Raw genomic sequence first — 11984 nt, 5'->3', positions numbered from 1 at the left:
CCACAAGCAACTGCAGGTGCCATATTGATTGTAGTATTTTGTAACCATTTACCATGCGCTACCATGTTTCTTCAGTCCCCATCATTCTTGAAGGTGTCATTGCTGAAGTTTGTGAATGACATACCCTTCACCTAACACATCCAACCTGCCAAGAATATAAAGGCTTGTTTTTGATCATTAAAATTGTGGGCTAGGGGCATATGCCCCAACCTTTGTGCATCGTATTGCCTGGTGTTGCAGACAGTGGTGATTGGGGGGAACACATGTATCACATTAGAGCAGACATGGTTGCGTCTATGCAAAAGGGCAAGGAGTGAAGCAGGGCCTGTGCAGTCGTGGGAGGCAAGGTCATGATGACCCTCACCTACGTGTTCCCTGAACGGTGCTCAGCCCACTGCGCTGAGCCTTTTATGTGCATTACCACGTGAATCCTCATGGCAGACGTGGGAAATGCGCATTGCTATGTAGGGCGCATGCTTTTTGCCCGCTCTTGATGCGACCCGCCACGTGAGTGAAACCACCATCCATGTGAAACTTCCACCAGTCACCCCTCAGGGTGCTGAGCCCCGTGCTCCTTCGGGTTCCTCCCCACCCAGCCTTCCCTCTGCATCATCCCCGACTGGTACTCTCTTGGACTAGGCCCGTGGTCGGCAAACTGCGGCTCTTTGGCCCCTTGAGTGTGGCTCTTCCACAAAATACCACGGCCTGGGCGAGTCTATTTTGAAGAAGTGGCATTAGAAGTTTAAAAAATTTGGCTCTCAAAAGAAATTTCAATCGTTGTACTGTTGATATTTGGCTCTGTTGACTAATGAGTTTGCCGACCACTGGACTAGGCAGTTCTCATCGGCTCTGCCAGGGACCCACGACTAACCCATGGGAGGCCCTCATGCCTCTTTGTTTCTGGAAAGAACTGGCTTCCGAAGGTGCCCCCCGATATGGACACTCCTGACCCTTTGCAACCTGTAATCTCTCTTCTACCAGAAGAAGGGAAACGATTTATTGGGTCAGTAACTGGAGGACAATGAATTAGGCCTATGGCTGCAGTTTCTACTCTTTTCTGTTATTCTTTCTCTTCTCTGGTTCCCAGGCAGTGAAGCCCCTCCACACCCCAGATCTAATCTTGGGGGTCTTTGCCACCCAGGCCCCATCTGAGTCTGACATGTACAGCATGGTTATACGTTGTATCCTGAGATTCACTGAGTAGGTCCATCTGGCTCTGACTCTAAGCTACATCCTCTTCCTTAAGATTCATCTTTAGTCCAGAGGATAATTTGGACTCCATCTGCCACTTCTTAATATTTTCTCAAAATTTGGGTAAGGAAGACAGGTGCTAGTATGAAGCCCATCAAAGTCCCAGACAACTAGCATGGTTTTCAATTTGCAGCTAAGAAGACTGAGTCTTCTTGGGGGATGGTGGTGGGCGGGGGGAGCGTGGGGGACAGACTAAGTTTCCTTCATATCATTAAGAAGGAAAAGAATCCAATATTTGAGGCAAAGTCTGGCATCTCCGTAGCCTGAACTTTAGCCACCTTATTGATTTTTTAAAAATGTGTTTGCCTCTAGCTTGAATACCTATTTTAGCCTAGAATAAAATGTGTGTTCAGTAAGTGTGAGCAGTTTTGGCTAAAAAAGAAACATTCATTCGCAGACAGACACCATGGGGAAAATATAAGACTTTTTCAATATGATCTGGCCTTTGAAACCCCGGAACATATGTATGAATAGAGAAATGGTATTGCTCTGGATGTTTTTAAAGCGGCAGATAATGATTCATTGTAGGTCCGTTTCTGTGTGTTTCATCTAGGCTGAGCGCTGCTGTGTCATGGTTCTTAGGCAAGCCTGGCCCCTGCCCTGGCCCCTAGCGGGATCAACCTGCTAAGACACAAAGAAAATCCCAAGCGCAGAGATAAAATAGATCTTGAAACAGTGTCCCATTGAGGAGCGCATTATCATTCATCTATTCATTACGAAAGAGAGTGCTTTATATTCCCTCCCTAGCGAAACAAAGTACAATACCGTATTGTTCTCAGCTGTTGGTTTGTTGTTTTTTAATGAAACCAGAAATGTGTGTTAGGCTAGCTTAGCAAAAGATGGGAACATCTCAATTTATCATAATACTGTGCAGGCTCGGGAAGGCAAAATATAACATAGGCTCACAATGGAAACACGCATATGCATGCTGACTGTGCAAGTCAAGGAAACCATGTGTGAGGGGCTTGGGGGTCTGTTTTGTTGTGTGTTTATGTCCCCATTGCCTCGGCAGACCCTCTTAGGGTATCAGGTGAGCCTTGTGCAGGTGGTGATTTTCATGTTTACCTGTTCCGGGCCTATCTTTACGTCCAGCGTCCTGCATTCTATTGGGTTCAATGCTCAGAAACAATTAGTCACTATGAACAATGGAACCCAGGTGGTTCTCTCAGCCTCGGTTTCTTATGGCCCCAATAACAATGAGTTTCTTCCAAAGGTGGCCTGAGGCTGTATCCCAGTGAAATGAGCTCTAGCTGCTGATCAAGTTTCAGCGAGGAATTCGGTTCCAATGGAACTGACTTCTGGAATAGTGTGCGGAGGGAGCTTAAAAGAGTGGAGGGACCCCATGTTTCTCCTCTGGAAGGAGAACAGGATATGTCAAGTATTCTTGGAAGAACTGTGGAACTACACTTTAAAAAAGAGAAATTTACACGTGTGATATGGTGGAAAACAGCATGGTATTTATTTTATTCTTTTAGATCTTTATTTTTGAAGGTATTACATATGTCTCTCCCCGTCCCCCCCGCCCCAACTCCTTTTAACCTACCTCTGTCCTCACCACCCTGTTGTCTGTGTCCCTGGTTATGCATATAAGCTCTTTGGTTGATCTCTTTCCTCCTCCACCCCGCCTTCCCTCTGAGATTCCACAGTCTGTTCCCTGCTTCCAGCAAGATAAGTTTGTGTTCATGTCCAAGTCAAGCACTTATTGGCTCAGTGACCTGTCTCGGCATTTGCTCATCTGAAAAAGTGGACTATTGTTTGGTTTGTTGTAAAGTGTAAAAGGCATATGAAATTGTTAACAGGGTGCCAATAAGTGTTAGTCTAGACCCGTGGTCGGCAAACTGCGGCTCGCAAGCCACATGCGGCTCTTTGGCCCCTTGGGTGTGGCTCTTCCACAAAATACCACAGGCCTGGGTGAGTCTATTTTGAAGAAGTGGCGTTAGAAGAAGTTTAAGTTTAAAAAATGTGGCTCTCAAAAGAAATTTCAATCGTTGTACTGTTGATATTTGGCTCTGTTGACTAATGAGTTTGCCGACCACTGGACTCTAGACTTATATTTATTGCACATTTTTTCCTGAACTCAGAAGAGAGGTGATGAAGAATTCTAAGACTTACAAAGAACTCTGATTGAACAAGCATTTTATTTTCTTAATGTATTTTTATTGATTTCAGAGAGGAAGGGAGAGAGATAGAAACATCAATGCTGAGATAGAATCATTGATTGGCTGCCCCCTACTGGAGATCGAGCCCACAACCCAGGCATGTGCTCAGTGCTCAACCACTGAGCCAGGCAGGAACTAGCGTTTTAAAAGGAATGAAAAGCAACATCTTGTCCTTGTCGTTAAAGAAGCAACTTTCAAAGCAGCTGCCTGCAGAGCTCCTTCCACTCCTGCAGGCTGGCCTGGGGAGGGCTCCTTGGACCCAATGCGGCGTTTGTACATGATTCTGCAAGTAGATAGGAGAGCTTTTTAATTAGGATATGACATAGGCACAAAGGGAACAATACAGCCTCCACTGAGCGTCTGTCGCTTCCATGATATTAATTTGCTTTATGTGTTATCTTTTCACAGATATTGCAAAAGTTAATTTCGCCAGACTCCTTTAGCACGTTAAACTATTCAAAATTCAGAATAATTGTACTTCGAGTAAATTAACTTGGGGTGTATTGAGTTTAATATCAAGTTCTTTTTGCACAAGTATAAAAAGGCAGTAGCCACTTGCAAATTTAAAATTCTCCTTCCCTAGTATGATTTGTCCCTCCCCCCCATCCCCACCATGAGAGGTTGCTTCTGGCTTTAGTTTAACTCAGTGATGGCGAACCTATGACACGTGTGTCAGCACTGACACGCGTAGCCATTTCTGATGACACGCGGCCGCATGCGAGGATGAAACATTTGCGAAATAATGTTTTTTCCTCAAAGTGACACACTACCCAAGTTATGCTCAGTTTTTTGGCGAAGTGTGACACACCAAGCTCAAAAGGTTGCCCATCACTGGTTTAACTTGTGCTAAAAGAGTAAGAAACAACACATTTGCTCCTGAAAACAAAGCAGCACAGTTAAAGGGAACAAGTGTGTTTACTTTAATGTTTTATTGTTATTTTCTATCATGTCCTTTATCTTTCAGGAATATTTTAGTGCTACTCATAGAATAAGCATGTCCTTCTTTAAAGCTTAAAACTGCCCTACCCGGTTTGGCTCAGTGGATAGAGTTGCCCGGTGGACTGAAGGGTCCCAGGTTCGATTCAGATCAAGGGCATGTACCTTGGTTGCGGGCACATACCCAATAAGGAGTGTTCAGGAGGCAGCTGATGGATGTTTCTCTCTCATCGATGTTTCTAACTCTCTATCCATCTCCCTTCCTCTCTGCAAAAAAAATCAGTAAAATATATTTTTTAAAAGCATAAAGCCAAGCATAAGTTTGGAAAATCTCTATATTAGCACAAATCATAACACTCTAAATTGACAAAAGATTTTCAAAACCATTTATTTATAAAAGGCAAGAATTTCCCCAAGTGTGCTCATGGTTTGCTTAGCAGTTAATACATGTTTGGTGAGGGAGATGTCTCACGGTCCCAATACAATTAGGAAAGACTTGTCTTAAAAAGATAAATGTACTTTGCAGTACTTACAGAACAAGATTCTTTAATCTGCTAACACACACAGGGATTCTCGGAGCATCAGTGTGTGGTATTTCTCAAGCTTTGCTGATCGAGGAAGAACCTTTCATTGAGCATCTGTAGAGCAGACTTCTCTGGGCCTTTGGTGGGGCAGGAGCTGGGTGGAGCAGGGCAAAAAGGGAAAACAGGGGGAACATCTGTAACACACTGAACAATAAAGGTAACACATTTTTAAAAACTCATAAAAATTCAAATCATCCAAAAAGTTTTCTCTTCTACATTAGATTCATTTGAAAATGTCTCTGTGTTAAGATGTTGCTTTGACTTTTTTTTTAATCTGTGATTGTTTTGGGTTGATTTGGCTAGTTCTTGGGAAAAACCTGAAGTGCTATATGCGTGGAGAAACTTTCACTAGGAGAGTTACTTTCAGCCATTGTTAACACTGAGCCTTTTCCCCGCAGGTATAATTGGAGACACAAGAACTGCATCTAGCTCATGGGTGGAACAGCTTGCTTCTGGGAGGGGTGTGGACCTACAGCCCTATCTCCAAGGCTTCCCTGTTGGTCCCTGCGGTGAGTTTGCCTTAAGGATCTCCTGCACGTCACAAGGTATGGCTGACAAGGTTTGAGACCCGTGTATGCAGAGACAGTTCTAGAACATGGAAACGGGAGGGAGGGAACTAAAGAGAATTGCTTGGCTCAGAGAGTCTTCACTTCCTTAATGGAATAATAATATGTGCTTGATCCCCTTGGGGATGATGGGAATGAGCAAATGGATGACTATAAAATATCCTCCGGTTTGAGAGTATTTTGTTGTTTTCAAAGTCTTATTGGCAAATGCAGTGCTTAAAGTTGAATCCGTCGAGATGCGTTATTTTTTCTCAAGCTGTGTGTGGAAGAACGAGATGAAAGGAACATAGGAAATGTGCAAAAGAGAGATTTTTAAGTAGCGAGGCCTCTATTTGCTCAAGCACAGAAATGCTTACACTGCTTTTGGGGACAGAAATGAAGCTTGGAGATCGGAAGCAGACAGTGTTACCATATGTGGGGTGGAAATGGAATGTATATGTAAATTAACAGAGCTATAAAAACATATTAATATCCAAAGCAAACTTGAGAGGGGAAGGTCATCAGGTGTACCCAACCACTGCAGTGAACATTTTCAAAAGAAAATGAGGATTCATTGAGAGCTTTCAAAATCATGTTCAGTTATGACTGCACTTACTTCCACACCATAACCCCAAAGGATGCATTTCTGAATGCATTGAAATTACACATCAACATTTTCCATCTTCATTTCCAACTTTAGGAAAGAAAGCATTTGAAAAATAAAATATTCTTATTAGAATCTAAACACACCTACATAATGGGAGAAAAATGATTAATATTAGTGAAAATAATGAAGTAGAATGGAAAAATGTATGATAACTTTAAGAAAGAACTATTAAGCTTCAGAAATTAAATGCCAGAGGGAGCCAAGGTGGCTGCAAGTTCACCCAAGGAATTGAGAAACGCTTTGAGGTCCCGCAAATGTATTCTCTTCAGTTCTGTCTGTGAGGATTTGCCAGGGAACTTCCTGCAAGTTGAAGCTAGTTCTCTTGCTAAAGAAAATGAAAGAACCTGAGAAATGCTTTTATACCTTTCTTCATCAGTTATTTTTCGATACTGCATTCATTCTTAACCTAACCTAGCTTGAAAATTTGAACTCACTCCTGAGAAACCGAAAGAGAGCAGGCTTCCAGGTTGGTTTGATGGAAAGTGTACCAGGGCTGTTAGGGTCACCAAAGGAGGAACGCATGAGGCCAGACGTGGTAAGGGATTATAAGTTTACTAGGTCACCAGCATACCAGATGGCCTGAGCCCCCAAATGGCGCCAGCACGCAGGGATGGGGAAGCAGAGGTTTTAAAGGACTCTGGGTGGGCCTTTTTGGCAGGGAACTCTCTGGGCTGGTCCAGATCCTGGGGAAGTCTGGAGGGGAGAAATAGTGGTCTTAGCAGGTGGAATGTGGTCTAAGCAAAAGGGAACGTCTGTTGTCAAGTGGTCTAAAGATCAGTCCCCTGGGGAGGGAGTGCCCATTTTATTATTTGATCAGACCCAACAGGCTGCAAAGCTATTTCTCAGGCCCTTCTCTGAAGATGAGCTTTTCTGCTAGCATCAGTGGAACCATCTGCATGCTTTCTTGCTTAAATCAACAGGGAAAGAGGGAGCACTGTCCTTCCAGGGACGTGACATTGTTCCCGAGGGTCTAGACGGAAATGCATGCGTGCAGCTGTGTTATTTCTCAGTGTATTATTCCAGAGAGTGGGAAGATGCACCCTCCCATTATTTATGGGGCAGTCAGGAAGGCTCAGGCATTTAACCAGTGGGAACAAGTCTATCACTACTCAAAAAAAAAAAAAAAAAAGGTGAAAAATAAAAAGTTTCCATAACATGCAGGGTGGATTAGGACAGGAGATTCAAGATTAAGAGGCCAACTTGACAAGAAGTTTCAAAACCGCTGAAGGTGATCCAGTTTTGCTGAGTCATTGGAGAATCTGCTTTGATCAGGAGACCTCAGTAATGCATGGCATTAAAGCTTAGAACACTAGGAGACAGCACATCCAATCCTATTTTCTCTTAAATTCCATATATGTTGATACCTACAGTAATATATGCAACATATATGTATGTTACGAAGCAAAACAATACAGTGAACAGCTGAAATCCAGTCAGTTTAAAAACCAGAAAGTTACCATCAGTACCACTGGGTTTCTCCCTACATGATGCAATTTTCCCAATATACTTAATCTACGGCTTTTCTCTCTTACTAATTTTCACACACAGTCTTCAAACATGGTTTAGTATCATTGTTTCTGAATCTATTAAATATAGTACCATACTATTTATGTTTATGTTGCAAGTTCTATAGCTAACAATGTTCACTAAAGACATATTCTAGAATTTAAGAGCGGCACTATTCATAACAGCCAAAATTGGGCACTATATCCTAATACTCTCTCGCTGACCAACATTAGAATGCAACACACACACACATGCAGTAGAATAAACTACACTCTCTCGCTGACCAACATTAGAATGCAACACACACACACATGCAGTAGAATAAACTACAAACACTCTACAACTGCATCCAAAAGTAATTCTGAATGTCCTAACCAAAATGTTTAAGTAAAAGTATACCTACTATCCAGTTCCATTTATATAAAGTACCGAATATAAAGAGGGGTTATTATTTGGTAATAATGTTAATGTAGAATCCATAAAATTATGATGGTTCCATATTGATTATGATCCAAAGTTTTATGGGAACTTATTTTGAAAAGCTGTTTTCAGGAATAATAGGAGGAGGAAGCCATGGGTTTAAGGAGGTCTCTGGTCAGACAAGCCTCATTCAATCAGCAACTCCTAATTCACTTCTCTTTTATAAATGAGTCTCAAGGGAAAAGAAATATGCTTCTCTCTTTTTTTGCAGCAGACAGCAATTGCCCACACCTTTCCAAATATACTATATACACTCTCTACAATCCTTTACATTAATTATTTGAATCGAAACGAAGGCGCTATGTCTTGTAAACAACAGCACTGAGGGAATGGATAGTGTCTGTGTGTGATTCCTTATCTAATATGAGTAAGTCTTGATTGTTGACGATTGGCGAAAAGACATCCACCTTCTATTCATAGTTCAAATTAGCCTGCAAAGCTTCACTAGACTCTATAAATCATTAATTCAGAAGTAAAATATATTTATTCCACTTGTGCAAAATGACTACTACTCTTTAGTTACAAAATGATACACCAGGCAAATTTTTTCACCCACAGAAAAAGAAATATACCAGCAAATTCTGCATTTTGCAAAAATGCTCCGTTAATGTAGAGCCCATAAAAATTTGCATGTTATACAAGGAATTTCCTAAATAGCAATAATGAACTTGAGGTTCTGGATTGACTTAGAACAAGAGCTAATTGACAGAAATTAGTAACAGGTGCTGTTATACCAGGCTGTGGTCTAAGACAGGGTCAGTGGTAAATTGTTTCTGTCAAGGTCCAGGGAGGAAATGTGTTTGGTTTTGTGGATTATACATTCTCAGTGGCCACTGCTCAGCTGTGGTTGCCTTTGTAGTAGGAAAGCATCCCTAATTAATATGTAAACGAATGGGCACGGCTGTGTTCCAATAACTTCACTTAAAAGCTACGAGGCAGGCGACGGGCTGTATCCCTGTCCCCCGTTTAGAATGTTTCAACGTCTATAATTTTGTTTAACTGCCTTAACACCTGCCTTAGATAAGTAATATTTACTTATTCATAAATTATATCACAGTGACTAGAAAGCCATAAATGCTTATGGTAAAATATTTGAGAAACCCAGAATGGTACAAATAAAGTGAAATTTAATCAGGAGGATGTTATTCATTACAAGATTTACCACAGGAAGGCTCAGCTTCATCCATATGTCGCAGACTCAGTGTGTAACAGAGTCTAATTCATGGGCTCCATCCTCATTTTGACATTAGCTGAAGTGACTCAGAAGTCAACTCAAGAATAAGTACATGCAGGTGTGGCTAAATGGTTAGCGGTTGAGTTGTGGATTCAATTTCCAGTCAAGGGCACGTACCTGGGTTGCAGGTTCGATACCCCAGCCCCAGTCAGGGTGAATTCGGGAGGCAACCAGTCTATGTGTCTCTCGCACATCAATGTTTCTCACTCTAAAAATCAATGATAAAATATCTTCGGGTGAGGATTAACAAGAGAAAGAATAGATAATGCAAAAGAAGTCCAGGAATGATGACAAAAATGTTACCTGACAGCAAGCAACAACACGATAACTTCCTTTCTTTGAGCTCTTTTCCCCTCAGCACAGCCTGGAAATGCCAAATACAAGTCTATTTCTTTTTCAATGAAATTAATAGACATTTGAAAAATGGAAAGAATTAAGTGGATTAGGCAAAACCTTCTAAAGAACTGAGTCATTTCCTTAAGCATGTAAGTGTGTGTGTGAGAATCACACAACCGATTTTTCTCAGTAATGCATGTTCATTAGAAAAGGTACAAGGTAGTGGACAGGCGATTTTGACTTATCTGCAATGCAAATCTTCTCACTGAGCCCAAGAAGACTAAGTAGTCTTAAATCAATGCAGAAAAATGATGGTATGTGATATTCGTGGGGCTCTTTACATATTTTAAATATATTTTTATTGATTTAAGAGAGGAATGGAGAGAGAGAAACATCAATGATGACAATCATTTATTGGCTGCCTCCTGCACGCCCCACACTGGGGATCGAGCCCGCAACCCAGGCATATGCCCTGACCAGTAATTGAACCATGACCTCCTAATTCATAGGTCTACACTCAGCCACTGAGCCACACAGGTCAGGTTTCATGGAACTCTTTATATTCTTTTTTTCCCTAAAAAAACCAAGCCAGGTGTGCCATTTCACCATCCCTCTCTAGTCACTGGGGGACCTAAATAATACAAGGTCATAGGCTCAAAAATGCCCTTTAGTGATTTTGGTTCACTTTACTGTAATTCTCAATGCCTGACTTAGAAAATGATAGGTTTTAAAGTAATGACTGTTACCTTCTAGATCAAGCTTTTCTGGAAATGCCAGCTTTAAAACTCCATCTTAATTAGATAACAATGAAGTTGCGCTCTCCCTTCTCCAATTGCTTAATTAAAAGCTAAGTAATGGCTTTTCAATGAGCCTAATTAGTTGGAAGCCTTCTGTTCTTGCAAAGTCCTTATCCCAATATAGCTAACAAATACACATTTAATGGTTTTCCATTTATTGTCTTTTGGAATGGCAGCCAGTCTTCTAGATCTCCAAACCACATTTATGCGCTCCATGGACACCCAGTGAGACTCAAAAGCCAAGTATAACTTGTTAGGTCGAGTATTTCTTGCTTTTCACACTATTGTACACCCAACAGCTATTGCTATAGACGGACTGAGTGAACTCTCCTCTATTAGAAACTCATGGAAATCCAGAAGAGGCATGAAAAAGCTTACAATTTGCTTGTTATAATAGTGCCAGTTAACATTATTTTGGGCCTGGTACCATTCTGTACAGTCTACATACAGTAACATTTATATCTCACAATAACTATACGAGGAGCATATATCTTACAGGTGAAAAATGAAGTCGTCATTACATAATTTGATCAAAGTGATACAACAAGGAAATATCAAAGTTTGGAATTTAAAACTATGACTACTCCAGATATCATCTGTTATAATGAGATCATGCAAATGTAATACGCCAAGCAATTTGGAACATAATAGAAGAATATATAAAAATTCAATATCTAAACTATTTTCATAAGTTCGAATAGTTTGGAAAAGAGAACACAATGTCTGTTCCATTTAGCAATTTCTATTTTTGGAGTATTTGCCCATGTTTGGTGAAAGCAGAGGGTAGTATTTATTAAAAAGTGAACACCTATAAATAGAAAATGATTTATGTAAGCCTCCTGGTAACCACAAAGCAAAAAAAAAAAAGCCACCTATATTAGATGTACAAAAGATAAATAAAAAAGAAGGAAAGCATCCAATTATAGGAAACCATCAAATCACAAAGGAAGAAAGCAAAAGAATCACAAAGCAACCAGAAAACAACAAACCAAATGGCAATAGTGAGTCCATTCCTGTCAACAGTTACTTTACATGTAAATGGAGTAAGTTATCTAAACAAACTGGCCGTTGCTGGCAAGATGCTAGTATTGGATGGAAAGTAAAGGAGAATTTGGAGATTTGAGGATCGTTTTCTGCAAAGGGCCAGGTGGCTCTTTACCTGGCGTTCCCCCCAGCTCTCTATGTACACTGACTAGCAAGGATCCTCATGGATCCTTGTCGGGAACTCAAGAGTGGCCGTGGGTTCACTATGACATATCTGCCCCCCTTTGCATCCATGACTTATTTGGAGGTACACTGTATGTCCTAAGAGAGCAAGAACAGTCAATGGATCACCTTTGAACTGTGTGGTTTGATTGGTTGGTTGATTGTTTCTTTCATTTTTCATCAATTAATTAGACTCTCTGGGAATTCAAAGTTAAGTAAGGAGTGGCTTTTTACCTGGAAAATCATAATCTCATTGGTGAGAAAATATATCAACAACTATTTA

At 41.0% G+C, this 11984-nt stretch overlaps 1 protein-coding gene across 2 annotated transcripts in view; it reads right to left on the bottom strand.

The window, feature by feature from the left end:
• Positions 1-3434: 3434 nt before the first annotated feature.
• KCNJ2 (potassium inwardly rectifying channel subfamily J member 2) overlaps positions 3435-11984 on the bottom strand; it is a 262813-nt gene continuing 254263 nt past the window's right edge. For both annotated transcript variants that reach the window (XR_008554758.1, XR_008554757.1), the window contains exons 2-3: positions 4880-5074; positions 3435-3693 (exon numbers count right to left, since the gene is read on the bottom strand). The gene's annotated coding sequence lies outside the window, so the exon portion shown is untranslated. The remainder of the gene's footprint in view (positions 3694-4879; positions 5075-11984) is intronic.

This window comes from Eptesicus fuscus, chromosome 20 (genome assembly GCF_027574615.1).
Source record: "Eptesicus fuscus isolate TK198812 chromosome 20, DD_ASM_mEF_20220401, whole genome shotgun sequence".
Classification (NCBI taxonomy): domain Eukaryota; kingdom Metazoa; phylum Chordata; class Mammalia; order Chiroptera; family Vespertilionidae; genus Eptesicus; species Eptesicus fuscus.
The sequence above is the reverse complement of the archived record's forward strand: the minus strand, read 5'-3'. Positions and strand labels throughout refer to the sequence as shown.